Source organism: Canis lupus, chromosome 23 (assembly GCF_048164855.1).
Source record: "Canis lupus baileyi chromosome 23, mCanLup2.hap1, whole genome shotgun sequence".
Taxonomy (NCBI): domain Eukaryota; kingdom Metazoa; phylum Chordata; class Mammalia; order Carnivora; family Canidae; genus Canis; species Canis lupus.
This window is the reverse complement of record NC_132860.1, coordinates 6,199,541-6,227,040: the sequence shown is the minus strand read 5'-3', so window position 1 is coordinate 6,227,040 and position 27,500 is coordinate 6,199,541. Positions and strand designations below refer to the sequence as shown.

The following is a 27,500-nucleotide window of genomic DNA, read 5'->3' as shown; positions in this document are numbered from 1 at the left end:
CAAATATCTTCCCCCATTCAGCAAGTTGCTTTTTGGTTTTGTTGTTTGTTTCCTTCACTGTGCAGAAGCTTTTTGATCTTGTCCCCCAATAGTTTATTTTTACTTTTGTTTACCATGCCTCAAGAGACATATCTAGAAAAATGTTGATGTGTCTGTCCTATATCAGAGAAATTACTGCCTGTGCTCTCTTCAAGGTATTCCTTACTTTCTCTGTATTTTCCTTTCCAGTCTGTTTTCATTCTTTTTCTAATTTGTGATTCCGTATAAATTGGTTCATGAAAAGAGAGAAAGTAATTCACTTTTACAAACTTTTATATACCAGTCCCTACATGGAGCTCTTTTCCTTGTAGTACACAGTATCATTTGTATTTTTCAAATTTCCATTTTTTAAATAAGGTTTCTCAGAGCATGTCCTGCAGCTGGATAATGGTGTAGGGATTTCATCTGGATAAATGAGGTGTCCAGAACTGAGTGATAACAATAGAACATTCTCCTCATAGAATATTCCTTTCTCCCAAGCATCATCAGTTTCCTATACAATGATCAAACATATGGCAGCAGCTCAGACAGAAGACACCTAACGGGGCATGTCAGAGTCAGTCCATGGAAGAATGTTTGAGCTCTGTAGTGATTGTAAGTGACCATCTCCCTTGATCCTGAACTCAGCAGATGTGCAGACTCACTCATACCACAAACCCACATACATATGTCCTACAGCTTCAGGCCATATTCCAACATCTATTCCACCCCAGTCGGTCCTTCAGCTTCTCAACTAGGAACTTCTTGGCTTTTCCTACCGTTTAAATTCTCTTATTTCTCCTCTAGGTTTTATACTCAGCCCTCTTTCTCTAATTTAGACTTTTCACTTCTTACCTCAACCATAATCAAATTCTCCTTGAGCTTATAATAGTTTAACTGCCAGTAGTAACTACTTCATTTACTCCAGACGAGGCTCATAAACCTTATATTTCAGTGCAAGTCTTTGTGAATAGTTCCCCTAAATGTGGTGGCTGTGCACTCACAAGCGTTTCTCAGACTCAGGGAAGAAATCTGATGGCTATGGAACTTTTTCAGTCATCATAAGCAAGCAGCAGAACTAATAGTCATTGCTGCTCTTTCCTGTTAATTAAACTAGTTTCTACAACACTGCATGAATAGTTCATGAAAACAGCGAGTGCTGAAAAATTCAAAGAGTATTTTTCTTATTCTCAGTGGATGGGGGCCATGGAAAATAAGTTAAACTCATGTATATGTGTGTGTCCCAGGAGCACCATTTACTCAAAGATTACTTAGCAATTAAAGGGTGGTGAGAAATGTAATTTAAGCCCTTTATTTCATAGTTACATTGAAACATACTTTATTAAAAGGTCAGACTTATAAATGACCTAATATGTAATGTTCTGTGCCTTTGGGATCCAAAACTGTAATCTTGACACGTTATTCTACCCAAATGGAATTGGGTGTAAAGGCAGGAGATAATAGCATCCTTCTACCAGATTTCTGAGAAAGCCCGCTGGTGGTTGTTGGAGGGAATGTGTGTACGTATCTTGGCTGAAAGAGGCTTATAAGACATTTTTTAGTACATTTGAGAAAATTGGCATCTATGATTATCAAAGTAGCCATTTTAAAAATGAATAGAAGAGCCACACCACTTTTGAATCACAGGTCTCAGATTTGCTTGTTAAAATATAAGTTATTCATTTTGAAAGGTTGTGAGTGGCAGTTCTTGGGTGTAGCTTTGTATCTTTCACAAACTTTTTAATATCTCTGCTTCAAAATTTTTACTAATCTTAGTGAGATATGTAAAGGTAAATATAATAGAAGGAAATGCCTTTTTTTTTGCAGGTGCTTCCCCCATAAGAAACCCCAAAACACAGAAATTTAAGATATGTCTACCTACACTAAAGATCATCCATAGTGGAAAAATGGAAGTATGCACTGTGAACTAATACAGGATATGTTTTATATTGTATTCACTAAAGAAAACTCTTTGAAAACAATATATAAAACTAATTATAACAGAGACAAAGAGATTAGGGAGGAGTAAAAAAAAAGGACAATAAAAATGAAAGAAGAAAACTCAACAACAGAGATGTTTCAGTAAGATTCAATAGCAATTTAGGTTAAAGATTAACAGGCCAATAGAAGAATTCACGTAGAAAAGACAAGAGCACAATTTATTTTTTCTAATATTATATTAAATTAGAACTTGTTTGATCAAAATGCTTAAAGTTAAAAGAACATCCACAAGTAGATGTTGTAAAGCATATCCCTAAATAGCCAGTGATTGCATTCGACTAAATTTAGGTGTTGTTAGCCCATATTTTATTTCCACAATGAGCAAGCTGGTTCCTTCCAGAATCACTGGTTCCATTATACCCCCATTACTTATGTACACATGGAATCCGGTGCCTGAGAGCTCAAGTCAAGTAATGGGGGTAGCAACTGAAGAAAGCAAAAGGGGCTTAGAATCAGAGAGATGTTATACTGTCAAGCTGGCTTTCTTCTTGTGCAGGAAAAAAAAAAAAAAATCCCACTGGGTAGCTCAAAAGAAAGAGCAGTTCTATACACTCTCTCATAGCAGAATTTTTCTGGAAGGAAGAGATTTTTCACTAATAGTCCAAATCTGTCAAATTTCACTAAAATCCATGTTTACTCGTTAGAGAGGCCCTTAGAATTTCTGTGGATTTAGCACGTTATTGAAACCTAGAACTAACCAGATGTCTTGCGGATAAGCCATGGTTTCCAGATCCATTGATCTCTTTGACAAATATCTCATCAGAATGCTGAGCAAAGAATCTTTCTTAAAAAATCCCTAAACAAAAGACTTCATTTCAGACAATTAATATAACCCATCTCCAGATATCCTTATAGAAGATATGTGTAATTTTGAGTTGGGAACAGAGACAAGCAGAATATAAAACCGGAAAAAGTCAGCTGAGAAAATACAACACTTTGTCATTTATGAAACCGACAACACAGACTTGGCTGTAAAACAAATAAAATCACTTAAGCAAGTTGCCTCCTCAGTTTGTAGAATGTGCTCCACCATGCACAGCTAGACCTCATTTCAGTTACACTCTTTGTGTTCATAAGGATATAGCATGACACCTGGAATTGTGTTCATAAGGATATAGTATTGAATAGCCTGGGTGCTAATAATTGGTTATTTTATGAAAGTAATTGTTCATATTATAATCAGGGAAACTCAGAGTTAGGAAGACTGTCCACATTTGATCTAGCCCCATTGCCCCAGCCTATTGGCACAGCGAGTGGTAGATGTCACTCTCTGCAAGGAGTCAGTTCGAATTCCAGCTCTGATGCTTGCCAGTTGGTGACGTCAGCAATGACTTCATTCTTCGGTTCATAGCTGGTGCATGCAAAAGATATCAAGATAATATATCATTCAGAATTGGTGAAAGTTTTCAGAAAAGCTATACATCCAGATCTGATCAGTAGTCAGCAAACCTGGATTCCACTGCCTTCAACAACTCATGAAAAGACGTGCTGGTCATTTGCTGATTTATTCTCAGATTCACCATCACCCGCGCTCTGCTCTGCGTATCTGGCACCAGTATTAAATTATCTCTGTATAAATGATAGTTTGTTTTCCTGGCTGGACTCTGTCCCATCCAATTGTGTAATCTCCTTCTGAAGAATTATTAGCACAAACTTTTATTTTTATTTGGCCCTGCCTTATGAATTATTCATGGTATATCACATTCCCCTGGTTAGCATAGGTTTATAAGAATCGTAATGAACAAAATGATTAGACACTTTTATTTTTTTGTTTGCACATAAAGAAAGGCTTCATAAATCTAATTTTACTGTACTTTAGCTGTGCCACATCTCCCTCTAATTTGTATTTACAAGTAATTGCACATGGTGAGTAAATACTTGTACTATTTCAAATTATGCCTGTGAAATCACATTCTCGTTCCATTCTCATTTTTTAAAAAATTATATTTTAATAGCTTCACTGCCCTGAAAAGTCATAACAATTTAATTATTTTTGAATATATTGTGCATTGTGCCTATTTTCTATTCATAATCCATCTGTGTTATCGAAAACCTTACAATTAATACTTAGAAGTTAATGAATTACTGGATGTAAAAATCCTCTGATGATGGCCATTGAAGGACTGAATTATTTCCCACCAGTGAAAAGGTCAGAATGAAGGTATTGATTTCGGTGCCCATTTAGTTCCATCTTACCCTGTGGTTTACTGGGTTATAATCACTCTTAAATTGGAAATAATTTTGTTCAACTCTCTGCAGCTGTTGAATGGGAAAGTTAGATGTTCAGTATTGAGGGTAAAGATGAGGGGGTATAGAGGGGCTATTTTCATTAGTCAGGACAAGTAATAATAGCTGTTGCAACACAGTGAGATCTCAGTGGCTTAGCCCACACATGCAAAAATGTTTTTAATTGTTCACACAGGGCCTAATGCATGCCAGTGAGGGGTATCCTAAGACACAGGGACACAGGCTCCATCAAACTTGTGATTCAGCTGTCTCAGCATATAGACTTTTAGAACAACCTGGCAGGGGAAGAAGGAGCAGGGGTTTCACCCAGGATGCTTTCAAGGGGCAGAAGTGCAAGGAGCTTATATCTATAGCCTTTGCCTGATTCATTGATTAGCACCCAATATCATTTACCCAATCTAATTACAAGGCAAAGTGGGAGGAGTACATGAAATAGTAGGTGGGTACATACTATGTCTGCTATGTCCACCAAACAGGTGGGGATGAAGGAGATAAAGCTGTGTCCATATCTTTGCCCATCAAGTTTCTTCGGGTTGGACTATCTGGACTTCTTGCTTTCCAGAGGAATTCCTATGTAGCCCTTTTACTAGGAGATTTGAATGTACTTTCTCCTTGGGGCCTATCCAGATACCATCAGGCAGATGTAATTGCCCCTTTCCCTATATTTTTCTATTATATTTTCTATTTATTTTATAAATATTTTATAAATATCTATATTTGTTTTATATTATGACTATCAAGAAGAAGAGCTCCTGTTTATTGAGTATGTACTTTATGGCAGTTTGTGGAATGGGGAGTGATCCCCGTTTGCCCAAAGACATCACAATCTCCATTCACCCCATTTGCCCAAAGACATCACAATCTCCGTTCACCTTCTGGCTCTGTGGTCCCCGCATGATAATTCCTGGAACTACTAAACCAACAGCACATTCTTTCCATCAGTCTGCATTGTGCAGACCCAGTGGATTTATAAGCTCTTTCTTTTTGGAGTATATTTGAAGAGGCAAAAGAGATCTTACCATGTGCTAAGCTAGATGAAGTAATTCCTTCACTCATGCGTTTCCTCCTGTACTCATTAAGTAGTTGTTAGACACCAATGGTATCTGTGCTAGAGACTGAAGATCAAAAAAGCTTTTTCAGAGATTTCATTCTAGTAGTGGAGCCTGGCATAGCATACAGTTTCAATACAATAGGAAAAAGGAACTATAGAGAAGGGGTGGTCAAAGTGCCCAAAAAGAGTTCATTGGCTTTATAACTCTAAAACAGGATATACTTATAGAAACTCTTTTATGAGTGGAACTATTTTAGAATGTTAATTTTTTTTTTGGTTCTTTTGAATATAGCCAATATAGGAGCCCCCTTTTGTAACAGGCACTTTGTGGAGAACCACGTGAAGGTAGGAATTCCAGCTATGATTTACTTACATACCAGTGAGGCTGTTCTAGATTCAACTGGGTCCTGGAAAAAGCCAGAGTGTTACACATTCTAGTCTCCAAAACACTTACAGTTATAAATCCTGCACTCATAGATCGTGAACTTTGGAAAGATAAGGTCTATCTTCTACTTTTTTCTTTCTTTTTAAAAGTTGTTTCCTTCCTTCCTTCCTTCCTTCCTTCCTTCCTTCCTTGCTTTCCTTCCTTCCTCTTTCCCTTTCCCTTTCCCTTTCCCTTTCCCTTTCCCTTTCCCTTTCCCTTTCCCTTTCTTTCTTTCTTTCTTTCTTTCTTTCTTCTTCTTTCTTTCTTTTTCTTTCTTCTTTCTTTCTTTCTTTCTTTCTTTCTTTCTTTCTTTCTTTCTTTCTTTTCTTTCTTCTTTCTTTCTTCTTTCTTTCTTTCTTTCTTTCTTTCTTTCTTTCTTTCTTTCTTTCTTTCTTCTTTCTTTCTTTTCTTTCTTTCTTTTTTTTTCTTTTTTTTTTAATTATATTGCCCAGCACAGTTCCTGCCTCAAGATACTCAATAGCAGGTTTTTATAATAATCCCATGTATGCTAGTAACTATCGATGCAATAAGAAAAACTATCCCTTAGAGCTCCAACCAAAAACTTGATTTCATCTCTGCATCTCCAATGCTTAATATGAGTTCTAGAATACAGTAAAGTTGACTTTAGTTTGATTAGCAAGTTAGTTACATTTGCTTTATTGACATAGCCCAATTGTAAAATGTGTTGCAATCTGTTCTTATCAAGTATTCAAATTTGCTGCATTTGGTTAAGAACTTACATAAAGAAAAAATACTCAAACCTCTTCCACTGAGTTGCTTTTTATTCTTGGGAGAAGCCAGTTGGTTAATTCTCTACTCTAGTGATTTATTTTTGGTACATTTGCTCACTACATTTAATTCAATATAATTACAAACTAAAATTGGCAGCATGTGAGCGCAATGTAATGTGCTATTATTTTCCTCATTAGTTATATCCAAAGCTCACTATCCCTTTTACACAGGTTTCTTGAAGTTTAATATTTTTTCAAAATAATTCAAAAGCATCGGTGAAGAGAAATACTTTTTTTTTTTTTTTTTACAAAAGACATAATTTGGTTTAATTCACTGTAATTGGTTCCTAAGTGGGTTTTTAGTTTTTAAGATTTATTTATTAAGAGAGAGAGAGAACAAGTGCAGTGGGGAGGGGCAGAGGGAGAGAGAATCCCAAGCAGACTCTGTGTGGAGTGCAGGGCATGACTTGAGACTCAATCTCAGGACCCTGAGATCATGATCTGAGCTGAAACCAAGAGTAGATACTTAACCACCTGCACCACCAGGCACCCTCCCAAAGTGGGTTTTTAAAAAAATAGCCTACATTGATGTCTGTTTTGTCTTGTTTTATGAGAAATATTGATCCGCAAATTGCTTCTTTGAAAAGGGGAATTATGTACTCAGGTCTTTATGAGAAAGAAATAAAAAGTATTTAATTATTGAGTGTGCTGCCTTTATTCGTAGTCAGTACTTCACTTTCTTTATTCATAAATATTAATATTTTTATTCATAAATTCATGAAAAAGTGAAGTCAATGTTGAATAATTTACATACCTTAAAAAACTGTTTGATTAGTTAATTTATTTATTTAAATTGAAGTATAATTAACATACAGTGTTATTTTCAGGTGTACAGTACAATGGTTCAGCAATTCTATACATGACTCGGAACTTGCCACAATAAGTATATTCTTAATTCCCTTTATGTCACCCATGCCCCTACCCACCTCTCTGGTTCTCTGTATTTATGAGTCTAGCATTTTGTCCTTTTTATCCCTCTGTTCATTCATTTCGTTTTTTAAAAATTTTACATATGAATGAAATCATATAGTATTTGTTTTCCTCTGACTCACATACTGTGTTATACTATCTTGTTAAGTATCATTAAATTCATTCAGAAACTTTTTGTAGTCTTTATGTTTGAGGACTCTTTTTTTAAGTTCTTGTACTTGGTATGATAAAATGTGTGTGTGCACAGTATTTTAAGAGTAGAATCTTTTTATATAACACTGGGATTTTTCCATTTAAATGTTATTTGATGCAAACAATATTAATTGACAATAAAATAGGATAATGATAAAATTTACCATTTTTTTCCACAGAGAAAATAGATTTTGCAGTGTAGATGTTTACACTTGATACCATAAAAATATCTGTGAATAGAAATATTTCAAAATAGCATTGATTATGATAATTCTGAAAGCATTGAACTTTCAATTCTAGCAACATAATTTACTTAGTGTCTCTCATCCAGTTTGGATTTGCTTATCCATGTATCTTAAATTCAATTTTTTTTCTCTGCTTGAAATACTCTGCTCTCTTGTCTCACCACATCTGTCAAGGACTCATCAAAGCTTACTTCAGAAAATTCTCTTCCTTGAGACCCCTGGGTGACTCAGTGGTTGAGCAACTGCCTTTGGCCCTGGGCGTGATCCCGCAGTCCTGGGATCGAGTCCCACATCGGGTCCCTGCAGGGAGCCTGCTTCTCCCTCTGCTTGTGTCTCTGCTTCTCTCTGTGTCTCTCATGAATACATAAATGAAATCTTAAAAAAAAATCTCCATAATGAAGATTGCATAATTCTTCTCAACATTTCCTTGAGTGATCTGTCCCATATGATTTTCTTTTCTTTGATACTTTCTTTTTATTTATATTTGTGTAGCTACATGCATTCCTTTGTTTGGAAAACCATGAGGTCCTTGAGGATAGACTAGTTTGTCGATGTATTTTTATCTCCTAAGCAACTGGTTTTGGCAGAGCAGAAAACAGATCCCTGCACTTTCACCCAGAAATGAGAATACACAATTCATCCCTAGTCAAATTTTAAAAATACATCTACCCTTCTACCTCCCCAGCTTCTATGCTGCTTTAAGACATTAGGTGAACAAGTTGTCTCATTAAGTGATAAAAATACCTAGTGATAAAATCATTAAACTGTGCCACCATATTCCATCATACGTAATATGTTATGGCTACTATTCTGTGCACTCTGGATATTTCCAGAGTCCCCCTAAAGAGAATGTAGTTTTCTTCAAAGATAGAAAATTCTCCCTCTTGGTGCTTCGAGGCAATAGTAATAGAATGTGTCATATGAGCAAATGAGATTCTACTGAGTTCCTGCTGCTCTTTCTCTTATTTGATGGTATTTTTATATATTTTGTTTTTTCTGTCATTCTCATTGATACGTTTTCTCTTATGCCTAAAGTATTTTTCACCTTATCACCACTCTTTTAAATCTCTCTAAAAGATTTTCTTTAACAAATCTATACAGTGTATACCTGCATCTTTCTCATACAATCCAAGGGTGAATGAATCCTTCAATTCAGAAAAGTTGACATTTCTTCTAAGCTGTCATCTGTCTGTCTGCAAGTTCATTATTTTAATGTAGTGTTTATTTAAATAATTCCTAAAAGTCTTCAGTGAGTAGTCTTTACAATTTCCCAGTTTCTATTGTTTGGATACTAAAATTAGACTCCTTTATTATTCGATGAAGACATTCTAAAACGCAGTCTACTTAAATTCTATTCTAATCTATTATTTCCTTCTTCAACTTGCCTATTAATTATCCCCAATTAATACCTTGTGGCTCATTTCATGCTACAGAATTTTAGACACTTAAGTTTGGACGATTGTAACCCAGTACTTGAGTTCTCATTGTCACTCTCAGTGTTCCAAACCTGTATTATACATTTCCAGGAACGTCTGGCCCCAGAAGCATTTTTATTTTGTATTAAGATAAACACACAAGGTTTTCCAACAAGCTCACTAACCCTCTAACTGCCAACTATCCAATCCAAGTCCAATGGGATGGCCTTAAGCTATCTTCACAAATATACAGTATATCCTTAAAGATTGCCTTCTCTAAGATAATTCCAGTTACCTCAACCATGTGGTTTCTAATTTCTGACATTATCTTTTCATCTGGATATCTCTTTTGTAGTGTGATATTCATATTCATAACTGAACTCAGTATGCCAAGGGTGATGTGAATAATACTGAATAAAGATATATTTTTGTTCAGTGAATCTCAAGTGGAGGAACATTTCTTTCCCCACTGCCAGAGCCTCTATTATTGTTCTTTTAAATTTTACAGCCATCACGCTGACCTCTCCAGTGTTGAGAATCACTATGTAATGAAAGTCAATACTGACAGAATTGTGTTGCCTGACAACAAAAGTTAAGTATACTATTTTACATAAAATATTTCTGTTATTGCTCTTCAAAATCACAAACTCAATTCAGATTGTAACTTATTTAAAATGGAAAGGCTCTTCAAACTGCATTAAATCATGGCGATGACCACTCTGCTTTATGGAGTTGTTTTGATGGTAAAGATGAGGAATCTCAAATTTATTACCTGGAAAATCAAGTAGAATTCTCTGTGGGGAAGAAAAATGGTAGTATAAACACAAGCTTACAAGTTCTTTTCCCAGAAATTAACAGAAATGACTAAAAACTGTAAAGACAAAAAATAGGTAGGGCATGATGCCAACTACATTCCATGTGTTTCTTAATATGGCTACCAGTAGAGCTGGGATTAAATTGAAGGAAGGCATCAGAAATTGATTCGGGACAGTGAGAAGTGGGAGGGTGGATTCTTGAAAACTCCATATTTATTCTTCAGGTTTCGGAGCAAAATGTAGAGTCACAATTTGGGAGCAAATTGTGTGTGAGATGTAAGCCACCATGAATGAAGCCTTTTTCCTTGCCTCAAACCAAAAGAATTTGAAACCTGAAATAACCTTAAAGGAAAGTCAAATCCATGGTCTTTTATCACTATTTCTCTTTGGCTCCCTTTGGTACTAGCAGACTTGGTATAACGTAGAGGAAAATCCTTCTGGATTTGGAGGAGCAAGGTTTTATACTGGAAGTCTGGAAAAAGTGATAGTTTATTTTATTTCTTCAATTTAATAGATGTATCCCCTAGTCTCCATTGTTGTAAACTGGCCAAACAAAATAAGGAAAGATGTAAATCAAGTACTCTGGAGATTAAAATTCTTTGATTGTAAACATCTGAAGACTGAGTTTTCTTCACTCTTGTCAGGCTACTGAAATACAGAACTTTTAAACACACATATAACAGCCATTTTTACCAGTTTCAGTTCTGAGTGGAAAATAGATCATATGGACAGAAGATGGAGAAGGAAGAAACCTGTGTTTCTTCTGTGAATAGAAATATTGGATTAGTTGGTGACTGAGATTGTGAAAACAGAAGAAAAAACATTAAAACTTCCAAAAAACTGGGAAACAAAGTATAAAACATAAACGTAGCATCCAAAAACTCAAATGGAAATTCACATCAGATTTTCCCAAGGAAAAAGAAAATGGTCTAAAAATTGTCTATCTTCCCAAGAATTTTTTTTAACCATACCACAATTAAATTATAAACCAAGAAGAAAGGAAACTAGAAGACAAATTAAAAACATTTAGTCTAATAATGTATATTATTGGAAAAGTAAAAATAGCATCAGAAGCAATTAGGAGTAGACTCAGTGGTGTGAAGAAGAGATCTGAGAAAATCATCCAGAAAGCAAAAGAAGGAGACAAAAAAAATGAAGAGATATAAGAGAAGGATGAAGACATGAAATATAGTTAGCAAAAATTCAAAATATAGTTGCAAAAAGAACACAAACAATATTTAGTTTCTGTGTATATCCTAGGATATATATGGACTTGAATTAATGCTTCATTTTGCACATTGAAAGGAGTCATCAGATGATAAGTGCAATCAATGCTAATATAAAGAAATACCTGGTGAATCTCAGAGATAAAGAAATGTTCTAATGAGCAACAAGGTAATATAAGTAGAGTCATAGGAAAGATGGGGAGCGCTTTCATATATCAGCCTCCAATCTCTCTGTGTTCTTTGTTCTCTGGTCTCCAATAGAGTTGATCAGGACTCAGTTGAATACTCAGGAGATGCTCCTGAGTAAACCTCCAGAAAAGCTCCTACTCTGTGCAGCTTTTTCCTTCCTAGTACTTGTATCTGTGAATTCTAGCTTCTTTGGCTTCTTAGAACTACATGCTGTGTCTCATCATTCAGCAATCTGCCTGGGTTCCCTAGAAATTTTTGAGGTAATAGGTTGGAGCAATCCTGGGACTCACTCCATTTAGTTCCCATTTGTCAGGGATCACTGTCCTTCATTGCCTGGTATCTGGTACCTAGAATGTCTTGCTCAAGGTATTTTTTCCAGTATTTTAGTTGTTTCAAGGTGGGTCTGTTCAATCCCTGTTATTAGACCTTGGGTGAAAGGGAAAGTGTGCATTGCATTTTACTGGCTAGCTTTCTTAACTTCTTTCTCCCACCCTTCAACTTTAAATATAGATAGATATCTATCTATATCTATATCTATATCTATATCTATATCTATATCTATATCTATCTATATCTATATCTATATATCTATCTATATCTATATCATCTATCTATCTATATCTATATCTGTTTTGAAATCTATTTATCATATGATATTTTCATCATTAGTGAATTTTCTTTTCTTCTTTTTAACTCCTTAAACAAAGTCGAGTGGTTTAGCTGAGAGAAAATTGCCAATGTCCTGGCTTTCAAACTACTGTTTTCCTTAGCCATTGAAGAAATATTGGAAGTGTAAGTCCCAGGGGATTTAAGGTACACACTCCAGCAGCTTATTTCAAGCAGCATACCACATATCCACGTCTTCATTTCATCACTTCACTTCACTTCACATCACTTCATTTCATCACTTCATTTCATCATATCCACGTCATCATCTCATCTAAGAGTGTTGAACTTTGTTCAAAGTAAACTTTGTTTACTCTAACCCTGGAACCCAGAGCAGGTATGTTTTTTCAGCTCTGGGCCTCAGAGATGTTTAAGTTGTATTTGTCATTGTTTTAAACTTGTATCTATTTGAATATTGGAGCAAAATCAGAGTTTCAAGTGTGGCCAGATAATGACTACAAAAACACTTGTTCAGAAGTCTCTAGGCTTTCATGAGTTTTCCTTGTTACTTCTCTAATACATTATTCATCATTTTACTTTCTGTTATTAATAGAGAATGAGATATGTAATTATTTCCTTCTTAACAATGTGGGTTGTTTGAAGGTAAGGACCATGACTTCTTTATCTCTGTTATTGTCATTCTATATTTAGACCATCAAGATATTTTGAACCTCAGGGCACCTAGGTGGCTCAGTTAGTTAAGCATCCAACACTTGATTTCAGCTCAGGTCATGATCTCAGAGTCTTGAGATCCAGCCCCGTATTGGGCTCTCTACTGAGCATGAAACCTGCTTGAGATTCTCTCTCTCCCTGTCCCTCTGTTCCTCTCCCCACTTGCACATGCTCTGTCTCAAAAATTAATTACTTAATTAACTTAAGAAAAAGATACTTTCTTTGAACCTCTCACTCACCTAATGAACCATATGTGAAAGCCATAAACAGTTATCACTCAAAGAAAGTGTCCATTTATTAGAAAGAGAACAGTTATTTTTTGAGTTTACCACAGAAAAGGTCTTAGGAAGAGAAATTCTTCTTTTTAATGGATGTATTAGTTATGACAGCCTGGGTGGCATGGGTTGAGGCAGAATTATAGTTTACTTGCTTTGGATTAAAAAAAAAGAAAAATGGATAGAGATTTGTGGTGGAGAAAAGAGGAGCAGAAGTCAAACAGGTAAAAGTGAATCTAATTAAAATGGCCATAGGCCAAGTCTCTACAGGGGAAAAAGGCTGAGAAACTTCAAAACAGGCTTAGCTAATAATTCAGCTTTAAGTTGTTGACTATGACTTATGACCATGTAGTTCCTCTTCTGTTCACTCAGATATTGATAAAGTCTTGCTACACAGAACTTTATGACATTATGTTTGTTTAGTTTTGCTTTTCTTTTTTTGATACAAGAGTGAAAGTTTTTACTTGCAAGGGAAATAAATGAGAATTGCAGTCGGCAAGAGTGAGCAAGGATCAAGAACTCAGAAGAAGCAGAACACTGGAGCAACAGATACCCTCAAGATCTCCAGAGAGTTCAGTCCCTCAAAAAGTTAAACGTGGAGTTATATGACTTAGCAATTCTACTGTCACGTAAATGTGTACACAATTGTTCGTGGTGGAATTATTCATTATAGCCAAAATGTGGGAAAAGCCCAAATGTCCCTAAGCTAATCAATGAATAAACAGAATATGATATATCCCTACAATGGAATATTGCCAGCAATAAAGTACAACAATGTATTGACATACTGATACATGCTACGGGACACAAGCCAGAGGATGAAGGAATTTCAAGAACACTGTGTTAACTGAAAGGAGCCAGTTATGAAACACAACATATTTTATTATTCCACTTATATGACATATCCAGTCTGGGCAAATCCATATGTGGAATGTAAATTAGAGGAAGCCTTGGGTCAGGGGATGGAATAGGGCTAGTAGAAATGGGGAGTAACTATCAATGAATACAGAGTTATGTTTTATGGTGATAAAAATATTCCAAAATCGATTGTGGCAAAGATTTTAAAACTCTGAGAGTATCCCAAAACCCATCAAAACATACACCAAAAGTACGTGAACAGGTATACAAGGTATACAAATTATACCTCGTAAAGTTAAAAAATATATGATTGGCAGATAAAATACAGTGTGCCCAGTTAAATTTGAATTTGAGATAAACAGAGAATAACTGTTTAGCATAAATATACCCCAAATGTTGCATATTACAAAGTTATTTATATTTCTATCTCATACACAAATTATTTATTATAAATAATTATTCATTGTTTATCTCAAATTCTAATTTAAATGGGTTTCTTATATTTTTATTTAGTAAACCCCATAGCCCTACATTATGACAAAATAGTCTGGGCCTAGACAGTATTGGTCTGTCTTTCATCTCAGTAAGCACCTAAACAAGTCGAAGGGAGTTTCATAGGAAGATACTTTTACAGTGTCTAAGAGCATAATAAATAGTACAGCTTGTATAGCTTAGTACCTGTTGGGCATTATCTTGCTGCTCTCATATTGGTAATATCAGTTTAATATGTATAAGTAATTTAGCCCTTGCCAAACAAAGTATCTAATTTTAATAAAAAGACAAGAAATTTTCATATCTTTCCTGATTATATCTTGGGTATACTGTTGAAGGAGCTATTTTCCATATTCGGAATGAAGGCAATCTAAACTATCTTATTGTGGCAACTGGGGCCTAAATCTTCAGAGAGCAAACAATTTCAGAATGCAGCTGGAAATTTACACAGTAGTCAGATTCTTAAAAAAAACAAATTCACTTCTTTCAATGTCCAAATTGATTTTGCATATATCCAAGTAACCCACCTTCGAAAGTCCAACACTTTTTTGCTTAGGATTATCTGGGTTAAGGTCGAGTCAAAAGCTGAAAACTTAGAAAAATCAGCATCTTTATTATCATACCTCAAAAATCATCCTAATGACGTATCCAAATTTAATCACTTGCTCAGTCTGTAGGGTTATCTAGAGAGTGTTTGCCTATTCTTCATGTCAATTCCACACTCGTATGATCACAAGTGAGTGACTTTAAAAATATTTATAAGCGATAGACACATCATTGGGATAATTTACATGGATATATGTCTTAATATTTTTAAATTCACAGAAATACATGAATAGCTCTTACTGGCTTTTTCAAATGATCTCAACATTGTGGAATCCAGTCTAACAAAAGGAGCTATGTTTTTATGTATGAAACACCAGATCTACAATTTAAAAAAACAAACACAACATGGCATATGGAGAACAGTATCTGTTCTCACTGAGTTTAATGTTTAGCAGGAAATAATTACATAATTACAAAAAAAGAATTTATCACCATTATAATCATTTGGTAAATTTTTTGTGAGTATCCCTCTGAGTATTTAAAAAATCTTCTAAGTCTTTGCCTTGTTTTCTTTAGGAACTTGCTCAGATATTTGAATTTTAATCGGTAGGTATGTATGTGGTTTTCCTGCCTCATAGCATTCCAGAATTTGCAAACTGAAGCAAAGTGGAAGGAAAAGCTCTGATAGAGAAGGACATCTAACAATAACAGAAGTGATAACAGACAATGGAGCTCAAGGAAGAAAATAAGATTAAAAGGTGTACAGATATATAAATATGTCTTAGCTCCATATTTGCTGTTTTTCAAACTTCTATCTTTATGCGTAAAATTTATTCTTCAAAAGAAATCATATCTGGAAATCAAAAAAAGAAACCCAGAAATTTAGGGCTATTCTTGTGAAGATAGAAAAGGAGGATGCCTTTAGAAAAGGAGGATGCCTTTCCTTAGAAGGTCTTGACATTTTTTGATTGTCAGTCTCCCCCCCTTAATTGGAAGTATGTAGATTTTACTAAAATTTTAGAACCTTATGCTAAGCCTCAAAAAAAAAAAAAAAATCACTGTAAGTCTTAGCAGAGAAGTATAATTTCATCTCCTATCCCATATGTAACATGATTTACATAAAACATTTGTTTTTTAATAGAAAGATTCTAATTCAAATCTCATGAAGAGGATTTAAGTGCGATGTACGTACTTACGTCTTGCCCTATGAAATCACCAAATACCAAATGGGGAAAAGGTTGACAGCCTTGGAACTTTGTTGAGTTCCTTTTCAAATATTAAATCTTTGCAGCAATTATTAATATTATGACAACAATAATATTTAGGGGCAGAAGACTAATTAAAAGCAGAGGGCATTCTTTTGGTATTTGCCAGTGGTTCACATGACATTTAATTCTCAAAAGACTCCAATACAAATGAGAAAACCAAGACTCAGGTTATATGACACTCCGATTCTCATACATCTAGTAAATTTTGGACGAAAAGAGGATTCAAATCCTAGATATTCTAAATGGGGTGCTCGTCATAGGATAATGCTCCTCTTACAGAAGAGACAAAAACTGAGCCACGTGTTACTGGAATATCTCATTTATGCCAAGATACACGTGAAGGAAGAAGAAAGCAGATGATTACAGTTAAAATTTATTGAGAGGGCAATTTGTTTAGACAATATAGTAACTATTTTGCTTGCATTTTTTCAGTTTATCTTCATGAGCCAGCTTGTAATGTTGCTGCCATTTCTCTGCATGGGACATAGTAGAAAGTGACGGGAGCTGAAGTTACTTCACCAGGATCCCAGAGCAGGCAAGCAGTGGAACCAGAATTCAAGTTCCGGCTGGCTCGCATCGAGTACTAAGCATAAGTCTTAATCCTGTGCTCTACTGCACCTCTGGTCTTGAGGGATAAAAAGAGAACTGAACTTTCAGATTTGTTGCTAATTGCAAGAAATTATTTCAATGGATCCGGCCGTAATTGAACACCAGGCTCTTCAACAAGACATGTTCCAAGCATTCATGGCACAATTGCCTTTCTTTCCTGTTCACTAGCCTTTATTCATATAATCAAAGATTATTCATCATGCTAAGTGCGAGCAGCATGGGCACTAGTTTAGGATAAAAGGATTTTAAAGACTTATGCCTTTTCTTTTTTCTCTGTTCCTTCTCTTACAGAAAAACCATAATTTATCACAAGGACACTGCTGAGCAATTTATAACTTCTCCTGTGCTGAGCAGGAAGATAGACTCAATGGCAACTTTTAATCAAATGATTTATTTATATATTCGTTCAATTAGCTAAGTACATAGATCCTCTAAAGCGGTGTTTCTTGGCCTTTATTTGAATTATGCATCATCGGTCAAGATTTCCCTGAGCTCCGCATTCTGCAGTTTACATAAGGAGAATAGCCATAATTTTTCCAGCTATAAAATGATAATCTAATATTGCATATGGTCGTTAACATGTATATTTGTCACTCTACCCTGCTCCATCCCAGAATTTCCACTCTCTTCTTTTATCCTCTCCTCTCTTTAAGAATCCCTATTGGAACACTAGAACATTCCTTTGAGGTGACATGGTTCCCGTAGCTCTTTCCCCACCTCTCAGGACCAGATTCTCAGTCTTCCCTCAACTCTGCCCTCTGTACCTGTTCCCCATGTGATGAGTCTCTTTAAAGACCTCCAGAATTTAAACATTTTGCTCAAAAAATAGAGCTCGTAGTTCCATAATTTTATTCTGTCCGTTGGTGGGTAGCATTGGAAAAAAAAAAAAAAAAAGGTACCTTATTCCTGAGTGATATGGGATGGAGGTGAGGCAAACAATAACGACAGAGGTCCAGTCTTCAAACCCTATCTACTTTGCTAGTCTTTCTCTAAGAAGATGAGCCATGAGGCTTATGTGAAACTCCATCACATCTATTTTCAAAAGGCTGGGGAAAAAAAAAAAAAAAAAAGAGCAAACAAGAAAGGAAAATTCATTTCCTTGGTCTGCGTTGGCAAAAAATAAAATAAAATAAAATAAATTAGTTTTCCTGAACTTTCATTTGTAAACCCCAACCTACAAATAAACATTAAGGACTATGGTTTTGTGCTTCAGGGGTTCAGTCAGGGTTCAGGGAATGTGGGCTTGTGGATGCTGGGATGACCATCTGGGGGCCCCGGGTACCAGTCCCATGGCTGCACAATGCATGGTGAAGGCCCAGGATGGGGAGGACAGGACACATTCCTGTCAGAGGAGAAGCCAGCGGGGACAAGGAGGTCAACCTAGGGCCTAGCAGAGGCGCTGTGACACAGGCTCCCTTGTCTCCACCACCAGTGTGTGCCGGTGCTGCTGTTTCTCTGCACCGGCCTATCAGAAAGGGGTGGGCAGGGTGGCCCAGAGCGAAGACTGGCCGAGGCCTGGACAGGTCGGGGATGCACGAAGGGGAGTGGGCCTTCTGATGGCTGGAGGGATGAAACACGTAGCTGTCCTTGCCCAAGTGAGCTAGAAGATGTCAAAACTAACTAGAGGGGGCCACAGAAGGTGAGCAAAACACACTTCTCCACTCGTATGGTTCTTTTCCTTCCTCCAGGTTTTTATTGATATTCCAGTTAGTTCACATATAGGAGAATTCCAGCTTCAGGGGTAGAATTTAGTGATCTGGCACCTACATACAACACCCGGTGCTCATCACAACTTGAACCTTACCCCTGCCCCCCTCCCCTATGGTAACCCTCAGTTTGTTCTCTATAGTTGAGTCTATTTCTTGGTTTGCTTCTCTCTCTCTCTCTCTCTCTCTCTTTTCCCTCCTATGTTCATTTGTTTTGTTTCTTAAATTCCACCCACTGAGCCTAGTCCAAGCTCTAGTCACTCACTTCCTGAGTCAATTTTCTATCCTCTCGAAACTTCAAATTCCTTTTTTTTTTTAACTTGTGAAATGGGGATCATAAGACCTATTTCATAGGATTAATGAGATAAATCAATTTAAATGATGTATAAACATTCCTTACTAGCCCAAGGGGATGAACAATTCTGTGCCAGCTATTTTTACAATTACGTGAGGATGTTGTTTCCTAGAGAACGTGGCCAGAGGAAAGGTGTCAGAGGATGAGCAGGGAGGGAAGCCCTTAGGTACCACCCCCTGAGCAAACAGAGGATAAACTCAAAGAAAAGAACATTATCATACTCATCATAGGGCAGTGAATGGACGCTCAGATGGTAAGAAATGTGTTGTTAAACGTAATATTCTTGAGCACATCCTTTCTATCGAGCGCTGCTCTGAGGTTTCAACCATGAGCATGTTTAAGCTCACCCCGATGAGATGTATTCGATCAATCTTCTTATTCTGTAGGTGAAGAAACTAATGACTGAAGAGACCCTGAGGTCACTGAGGTAAGCAGAGGAGGATGTGGAGAGAAGGAAGCCTCATGAGAGGATCTACATCTTAATCAGCTGAAATCCTGCCTCTCAGGATAAGATTTGGGGAGAAATGTATTCCATAATTATGCACTCAAACCGTTAAATTAATGTGGCTTTTATGCTAGTTAAATGTATGAATTCCTGACGTAGACAACATAGCTGTGTTTCAGTTATCCGACGGAATGCTGGGAGGTAGCACGGGGAACAGGGCCACAAAAGTAATAGTCTACGTCTACCTCTCACTCAGCCTCGGTATCTCCGTAAATCACATGACTGTCCCCATCGTTGTGAAGTCTCAAATCCAAGAGGCGTCCTTAATTCTTCACTTCGTGTCACCCCCTCCTTTCCAGTCTCAATAATCCTAATGATTCCATCTGGAAACACATCCCAAGTCAACACATATATATATATATTTTTTAATTCAATATGCCCACCTTAGACCAAGACATCACCCTCTTTCATGCTCACAGATGTAGTTCTTCCCAGCTGTCTCCGTGCCACAATTCATTCTCCTCATGGTGGCCCTAACAGTCCCACCCCTGCCCACCTGCACCACCTCCTACCACTCCCCGCTCCCCTCCACATTTGATCCACACTGGCTTTTTCTGTGGTTCTTGAAACACAGGTCATTTCCACTTTCACGCCTTGAACTTTGCGTCACTAGTGTCTCTCTTGCCAGTCGTTCTCATCTCTAAAAACTCTCATGACCACTCAATCTGAAGTGGTGCTATAAACGACAATTTCATTAAAACATTACCCAGAGAGTTGTAAGAATGCACCAATGGAAAGGTTTCAAGAGCAAGGGGTTGTTAACTTTTTTAGGTGGGTACAAGAATTAGAATAGGAAAGGAGGTAACTACAAATCAAGCAGGTATTGGTTTAGTTGAGAATAAAATTTTTCCCATCAGTCTGTATGTTTGAGGCTCACTCTACTTCTTGAAGTTTAAATCTGTTTAAAAGTAAGACATTTATTCAGGATGGGTCCTGAGCATGGACGCATTGCTTGATTTGGTTTCTGCAGTGAGAGGTACTCATCCTAAGCCTTGAATTTAGAGAGGTGCTTTAGTGCTTTGAAAAGGATAACAAAAATTGCTTTACTTCAAAAATAAATGCTTCTCTTTGCTCAGCTGTCTCCAGAGCCCTCTACAGGAGTTAATTAGACTAAAGAGATAATTAGGGCTTAGGAAGGCAAAATAGAAATAAAATGACTGGCAGACAAGGAGTTTTGTGGAGGTTTTTTTCTTCATTTTTTTCTCCCTTCCTGTCTGCTTCTCTTCTTTTTTTCCTTTCTTTTTTCTCTTTTTTCTTCTCTTTTCTTTTCTTTTCTTTTCTTTTCTTTTCTTTTCTTTTCTTTTCTTTCTTTCTTTTCTTTTCTTTTCTTTCTTTTCTTTTTTCTTTTCTTTCTTTTCTTTTTTCTTTCTTTTCTTTTCTTTTCTTTTCTTTTCTTTTCTTTCTTTTCTTTCTTCTCTTTCTTTTCTTTTCTTTCCTTTTCTATTCTATTCTTCCTTTATTTTCTTTCTTTTCTCTTTTCTCTTCTTTTCTTTTCTTTTCTTTTCTTTTTTTCTTTTTTTTCTTTTCTTTTCTTCTTCCTTCCTTTCTTCCTTCCTTCCTTGCCTTTGGAGAGAGAAAGCACCATAGGTTCTTGGGACTCTGTTCATATGTTTGTTGTTAAGGAGTTCACATTTGCTGAAGGGGGATATTTAGCAGCGCACATAGTCTTTTTGCCTTATTTCCTTCAGTTTGGAGGTAACAGGGACAGACATAAGACTGGATTATCCTGTTTGGGGAAGGATATAGAAGCATCTCATCTTCCTTGGGGAATTTCTCATTCACAGCAGTAACAATCTCTACAGTTTATTGAATACTCTCTTTGTGCCGGAATTGGGCCAAGCTCTCCACAAAGCCTGTCAGATATGTTGGATTTAATTCAGCCCTCATGATTCTATTAAGTTGATATTATCATATGCATTTTATAAGCTCAAAAACCGAGGCTTAAATATCTTTTATAATTTACACCAAAGCACTCAGCTAACACACAAGGGAGTCGCAGACTGAATCCACTTTATCTGTATTAAGGCCCTTGGCTTACCCATTTCTCTACATTGCTTCATATCTATGTCAATCAAGTGTATTAGCTGAAGTCCCCAAAAGTTATCTTTCCAGATCTCAAGAATCTTTGTGTGAGGGGGTAGGCAGTAAAGATCATGCTCCTAATGACTGAATAGCTGTGAGAAGATGAGGGGTGCTCGTGGTCAATGCACGGGATCCACTCCCATCCCATGCACATCCTTGCCAGTAACATCAGAGTAACAAACTACAACAAACTGGAAAGAGCCATTTTCCACAAATTAGATGTCTCCTCTCTTTTGTCCGATGTGTGTGTGTGGATACCTACATCTGTGTGTATAACTGTGCACTAAATTCAATTGAAATCTGACTGAAAAGTAGCAGGCATTATGACACACCAAAAAAGATGCTATTGGAGCCATACGAGGTTGGGGCTCCACTAGATGTCTTTAAAATGTGACTTTGCATTAATCATTTCCCCTTCTAGAGCCACAATTTCCTTAGTAGCCCCAGGGAGGCTGGAGAAGATGATCACTTGGGCCATTCTTTGGTTTTGAAAGTGCAGAGAGCATGAAGTGGGCAGGCAGCTGCCCCCTACCCCCGGGCCCCTGGCATTCCTCACCAGCTCTCTGCTCCCCGGTGCACCTGTGATCTTTATTTTCTCCACAGCTTTCCTGAACTCTTGGAGAACAGGTCTACTCCGATTCTTTCCCCTGCCATCTGCTTTTCCCAATTATTTAAGATTAAATTATTTTTGTTAGCTCTTTCAAGATCCTATGTCAGTTAATTACAGCTGATGTCATTTTTATAATAACCTTCTTTAAAGACCGCTGCCAGCTTTCCCTAGGGTTCCTTTCATTACCCTCCTTTGATTTTGTTCTCCAGACACTTCTTTTGGGTCCTTTCCTGTCCTTCTGGAATGGCCAAGCCTTCCTCACCCCCCTGGGCTCCCCACCTCCTGCCTTCTCGTTTTCATCCCCCAGACTCTCTCACAAGGTGAAATGCCCGGTTTGGTTTTGCCCCAGACTTAATAGCACATAGCTATTAAGGAATCGTAATCATATCTAGCTGCTGCATGTGTCTTTCTAAAAATTAACGTTTCAGGCTGTCCTAAGTTAGTGGATATTCTAACAGGAGAAAGCAGAAACAAAACAAAACTCAGTTATGAGAGTTGTTTTTTAGTATCTGCAGAGAGGGAGATATTTTATCACAGGACCGAAGATATAAATACCTTTCCAGATTTGCTGCTCACAAGCTCATTCGTGATAGAATAAGCACAGATTTTCGAGAAAGAAAATCCTTAGTTCAAGTGTCAGCTTCACCACTTACTGTCTGAGATCTTGAGCAAGTTATTGAACCTTTCTAAACCTTTTATGTTCATCCCTCTCAAATGTTGATCCTAACCCACAAATTTCAAAAGATATTAAGGATTGTAGTCCCTGGACTTCGAAGATCTGCCAGCTGGCTGAGAATAGGAAAAAAATAAAAAATAAAAATAAAAAATAAATAAAAAGAAGAAGAAGAAGGAGAAGGAGAAGAAGAAGAAGAAGAAGAAAGAAAGAAAAGAAACAGAAATAATGCTTCAGCAGGCTAATTCTCTGGTGGTATTCTCAAAGAATCCATATGTCTACACTGAGACAGTCTTCCTACCCTGACACTAAATTTGCATTACCGGTACTTTACTACTGTGCTGGGAACAGATTGGGGCTCTTTCAAATATACCCAGCACTCCTCACATTTATTTGGTAATAAATCACTTAACGACAGATTATTTTAGAGCAGTCTAATGGCACGGTATAAATAAGTAAAACCCAAATAGCCAGGCACTGTTGAGATAAAATCAGGATTCATGTAGTTTTGTTTGTTTTGTTTTGACTTTATTAATTCTCTGGAATGTCTGCTTTATATCAGACAGTAATAGTTCCTGAGGATGCAGTGATGGATAATACAAATTCCCTTCCCTCATGGAGTCTCTATTTAAGCTCTGCACTGATTTAAAGGTCAAACCGGACCAGGATAAGTCACAGCGCTTTCAGCTCAGTGCTCATGAACAAACAATGACCATAACGTGACTGAGCATGAACTTCAGAGACACAGCCTTTCAAGGCCCCAAAGGGGCTCTAATGCTGGGCTCATCTGCTCATGTTATTTTTGTTAATGTTTTTATTTGAGATCATTGTAGATTCACACGCAACTGTAATAAATAACACAGAGGGAGACCAGAGACCATGTTCTCTTCACCCAGTTTCCTCCAAAGGTAACGTCTTGCAAAACAACACTATAACATCAAAACCAGAAATGTGATGTTGATAAAATACACCAATCTTACTCAAATTTTGCCAGTTGTACATGTGTTCATTTCTCTGTGTGTGCGTGCATTTAGTTCTGTGCAATTTTAACACACATGTAGGTTTCTGCATTCACTATCCCAATCAAGATGCACTTCCCTTCCATACCTACTCCTGGGAACCATGAATCTGTTCTATGTGTCTATTGTTATTTCAAAATTGTCATACAAATGGAACCATGCAGTATGTAACCTGTGGGATCCACTGTCTTTTTCTTTTTTAATCTTAGCATAATACCAGGGACACCTGCGTGGCTCAGTTGGTTAAAGGTCTGCTTTGGCTTCGGCTTTGGGTCATGATCTTGGGGTCCTGGGATGGAGCCTGTGTGGCCCTCTGCTTAACCAGGAGTCTGATTTCCCCTCTCCCTCTGTGCTCTCTCTCTCAAATAAATAAATAAATAAATAAATAAATAAATAAATAAAATCTTCAAAAAATAAATAAACTAGCATAATTCCCTCAATATACAAGTTGTAGCATTATCAACAGCTCATTCCTTCCTATTGATGAATATTGTTGAAATTTTAGTATTCATCATAATTCATTTTGTCTTGAATATGCACATGAAGTATTCTGGATCAGAGACAGATTAACATTATTCACTTAAAAATCAAATAATGAAAAAAAAATCAAATAATGGTGTGGATTCCTCCCCCCAATTCTTAAAGAGACAGCATGATAGAAGTCAGGTGGAAATTCCTATACATACAAACTTCAAAGTCTGTGCCATTAGTGAAGAATGGAATAAGATAGATATTCTCTGTGAGTGTACAAGAAATGGAGACAACTGGCTCCCCGGCCCCATTTCCTCCCAGAAGAAGAGAAAAAAAATCTTTGCTCCAAGGAAAGGGGATGTGAAGGTCCCTGGTTCCTCCCTCTAGCTTTTGTAATGTAAATATATCTCTCCAAATGCAGATAATCTTTGGCGTCTCTGACTTTTATGACCTAGAGATGTCTTCAAGATACGGATCTTTATTTTCTTTTGAAATGTAAATGAATACCTCTGGAATTAGGTAGGTTTCCCTAGGGTTCCTGCACTATCTTGACAATTGTAAATTAAGTTCTCCTGGCTTGCTCAGCCCTAGTTCTCACGTTTTCAGCAAAATGTATTCAGAAAGCTCCAAATCTGCAGGAACATAAAAATATTTTATGTACAACCCACAGTAGTATTCCATATTATTAACATACTTCAGTTGTTTCACCAACTGAAGGATATTTGGGTTTCCCTTTTCTGGCTATTACAAATTAAGCTGTAATGTACCTTCATGTACAGGTTTTTATGTGAACGTAAGTTTTCATTTCTCTGGTATAAATGCCCAAGAGTACAATTGCTAGGTCATATAGTAATTGCATGTTTATAAGAAATTCCAAACTGTTTTCCAGAGTGGCTGTACCATTTTACATTCATTTACATACATTTTTATAAAATATTTTAACCATATGCAAATTAGACCACTGTCTCCAACTCACATCTTATCACATGTTCCCCTCATGTTGAGAAGCAGTGGAGCAACTGTAGAGAATTTAGTGATCTAGCTAAGAGGAAAGTGAATGAGAGGTACTTTTAGATTGAATTTAGTGAAATATAATCATGTGGCTCAAAATCATATGCATATGTAATGAGGTATTCCCAGACCAATATAGGAATGTCCTCTAGGAATACTTCAACTGCTCTGTACCAACTCCACCAGTGATTTAAACTGATGGTGCACAATATGAGCCTATCCTACCCACTGGAAATATGTCTACGATAGAATAGAACTAAAGTCTAATGCATACTTAGAGAGTCAAGAGTTAGGTTGAGGAAAGTTCTTCCAAATCTTATATATATTAAGAAATTTTCTATTGATTTTCCTAAAATTATATGACTGTAATTTTTTACCATATAATGAATTGAGAAGGCAGATTATATTTTTAGAAGTATATGTAATACAAAAACAAATTTGGATAAATTATGCTAGATAAAATGCTATTTTTCTTTTATTATTTCTGTAGGAAAATAATAAAATTTTACCCATACCAGGAGGCAATCAAAGAGCTTGTAGATACTGACACAGTATAAAGATATGTCAGGCAGATAATTAATGAAAGTATATTTTATTTGTCTTTGGTGACTTGTGTTATTAATTAGCTTTTTCTAATTTGCAATCTGTTCTAAATTATTTTCTCTTTCTAATTGTATATTAACTTGCACATCTCGTTTTATATTCATAATTGTCTATTCTCTTTCTTAAAAGAGTAGTAAAAGAGTATGAACTTTAGGCTTCACAAAACCTGAATCCATCCCTTCCTATAACACCCAGGTCATCAGGAATAAATAAATACTCAAATATGTCCCCCAAAATGGCCAACATTAAGTAGGGACACTAAATATTTCAGATTTACTAAATAATTACACAAGAGAGAGATGGGGATTTTAGCATCCCAACCTACTTCTGAGAATAGGTAAATACAGCCCCTCCAAAAGAATCTAGAATGGGAATTTCTAAAGAAAGTTCATAAATTTACAAGAAGCAGTATTATTATGACTAGAACTGTTGTTATAAAATGCTTTTACTTTTTAGCATTTATTCTATCTTTTTAACTTTAAAAATAACTTTAGTTTTATTTAACTTAATCCTTTAAGAAACTCTCTGGAGTAGTAATAGCAGGGTATTATAATGAAATATTCATTTTACATGTGGGGAAAAAGAATTTCAGTATGAATCGATGACTTTCCTTTGGTCACAGAATTAATAGGGAACAACAAAGAAATGATTTGAAGTCTCTTGGTATCAAAGCTAAAGCTTAATTCATTATTCCTTTTTGGATCCATACAGAAGACGGGCTCACTGCCAACACCGTCATGACAGATAATAAACTATAACATGAATATCTTTAATTAAAAATGCTAAAATGATCTTTTAGAATAAATGTCAAAGCTGACCCTATTACAAGACTGAATTTATTTTTAGAGATATTATGTTAAATGAAGCAGGTAAAATATGGTGTTAATTATAGTGTAAAATGGTGCCAAAATGTATATTGGAGATTACTGGACTGACTAGTTCATGGGATTTCATTAAGATCTTCTTAGATAATTTTAATATGAAATAGGAAGATAAAGGAAACTCATCATCATCCTAGTGGGTTAGTAGAATTCTCTTTTCACCAACCCACTTCTCCATTTATACATACTATTCTGAGAAGTAACTGATCTCTCCCATCTGCTCTCCTTATTTGCCTTCTTTGTACCACTGTTATATTTATCACATCCTGGTCTATTATATATTGTTCATCTATTTATTAAGTTGACAAACATTTATTGAGCATTTACCATGTCCCAAGCACTGTATTAGGCACTGAGATAGAGGTGTGAATGGAACTAACGAAAGTTAAATGTTTCTTCATCATGAAGGAAAAGCCCCTGTGGGCTGAGACCATGCCAACCTCTAGTCTTAGTATCAAAACTTATCTGAATCTCTCAAATCAATTAAAGTACTAGAAGTTGAGTTGGACCCCATGAGTTGAGGGCAAGATTGAATCAAAAAGGAGAAGGATTTTAAGAGGAAAAAAACAACTTTCATTGTTTTATGCTTTTTCCGTACATAATCCATACTATAGCCCAGGCAGAAAGTAATAATATCATCCCTATATTGTCATA

At 36.3% G+C, this 27,500-nt stretch overlaps 1 protein-coding gene and 2 long non-coding RNA genes across 4 annotated transcripts in view; 2 read left to right on the top strand and 1 right to left on the bottom strand.

Annotated features, from left to right (window-relative positions):
* SVIP (small VCP interacting protein) overlaps positions 1–17,140 on the bottom strand; it is a 211,685-nt gene extending 194,545 nt beyond the window's left edge. Inside the window, exon 1 of the mRNA XM_072793765.1 lies at positions 17,136–17,140. The gene's annotated coding sequence lies outside the window, so the exon portion shown is untranslated. The remainder of the gene's footprint in view (positions 1–17,135) is intronic.
* Positions 1–27,500, top strand: part of LOC140614659 (uncharacterized) — a 273,756-nt gene that overhangs the window by 187,428 nt on the left and 58,828 nt on the right. The gene's annotated exons all lie outside the window — the stretch shown is intronic.
* LOC140614658 (uncharacterized) lies at positions 520–18,038 on the top strand. The gene is made up of 4 exons (XR_012015454.1): positions 520–633; positions 9,823–9,905; positions 15,630–15,659; positions 16,754–18,038. It is a non-coding gene; the product is annotated as an uncharacterized lncRNA (long non-coding RNA).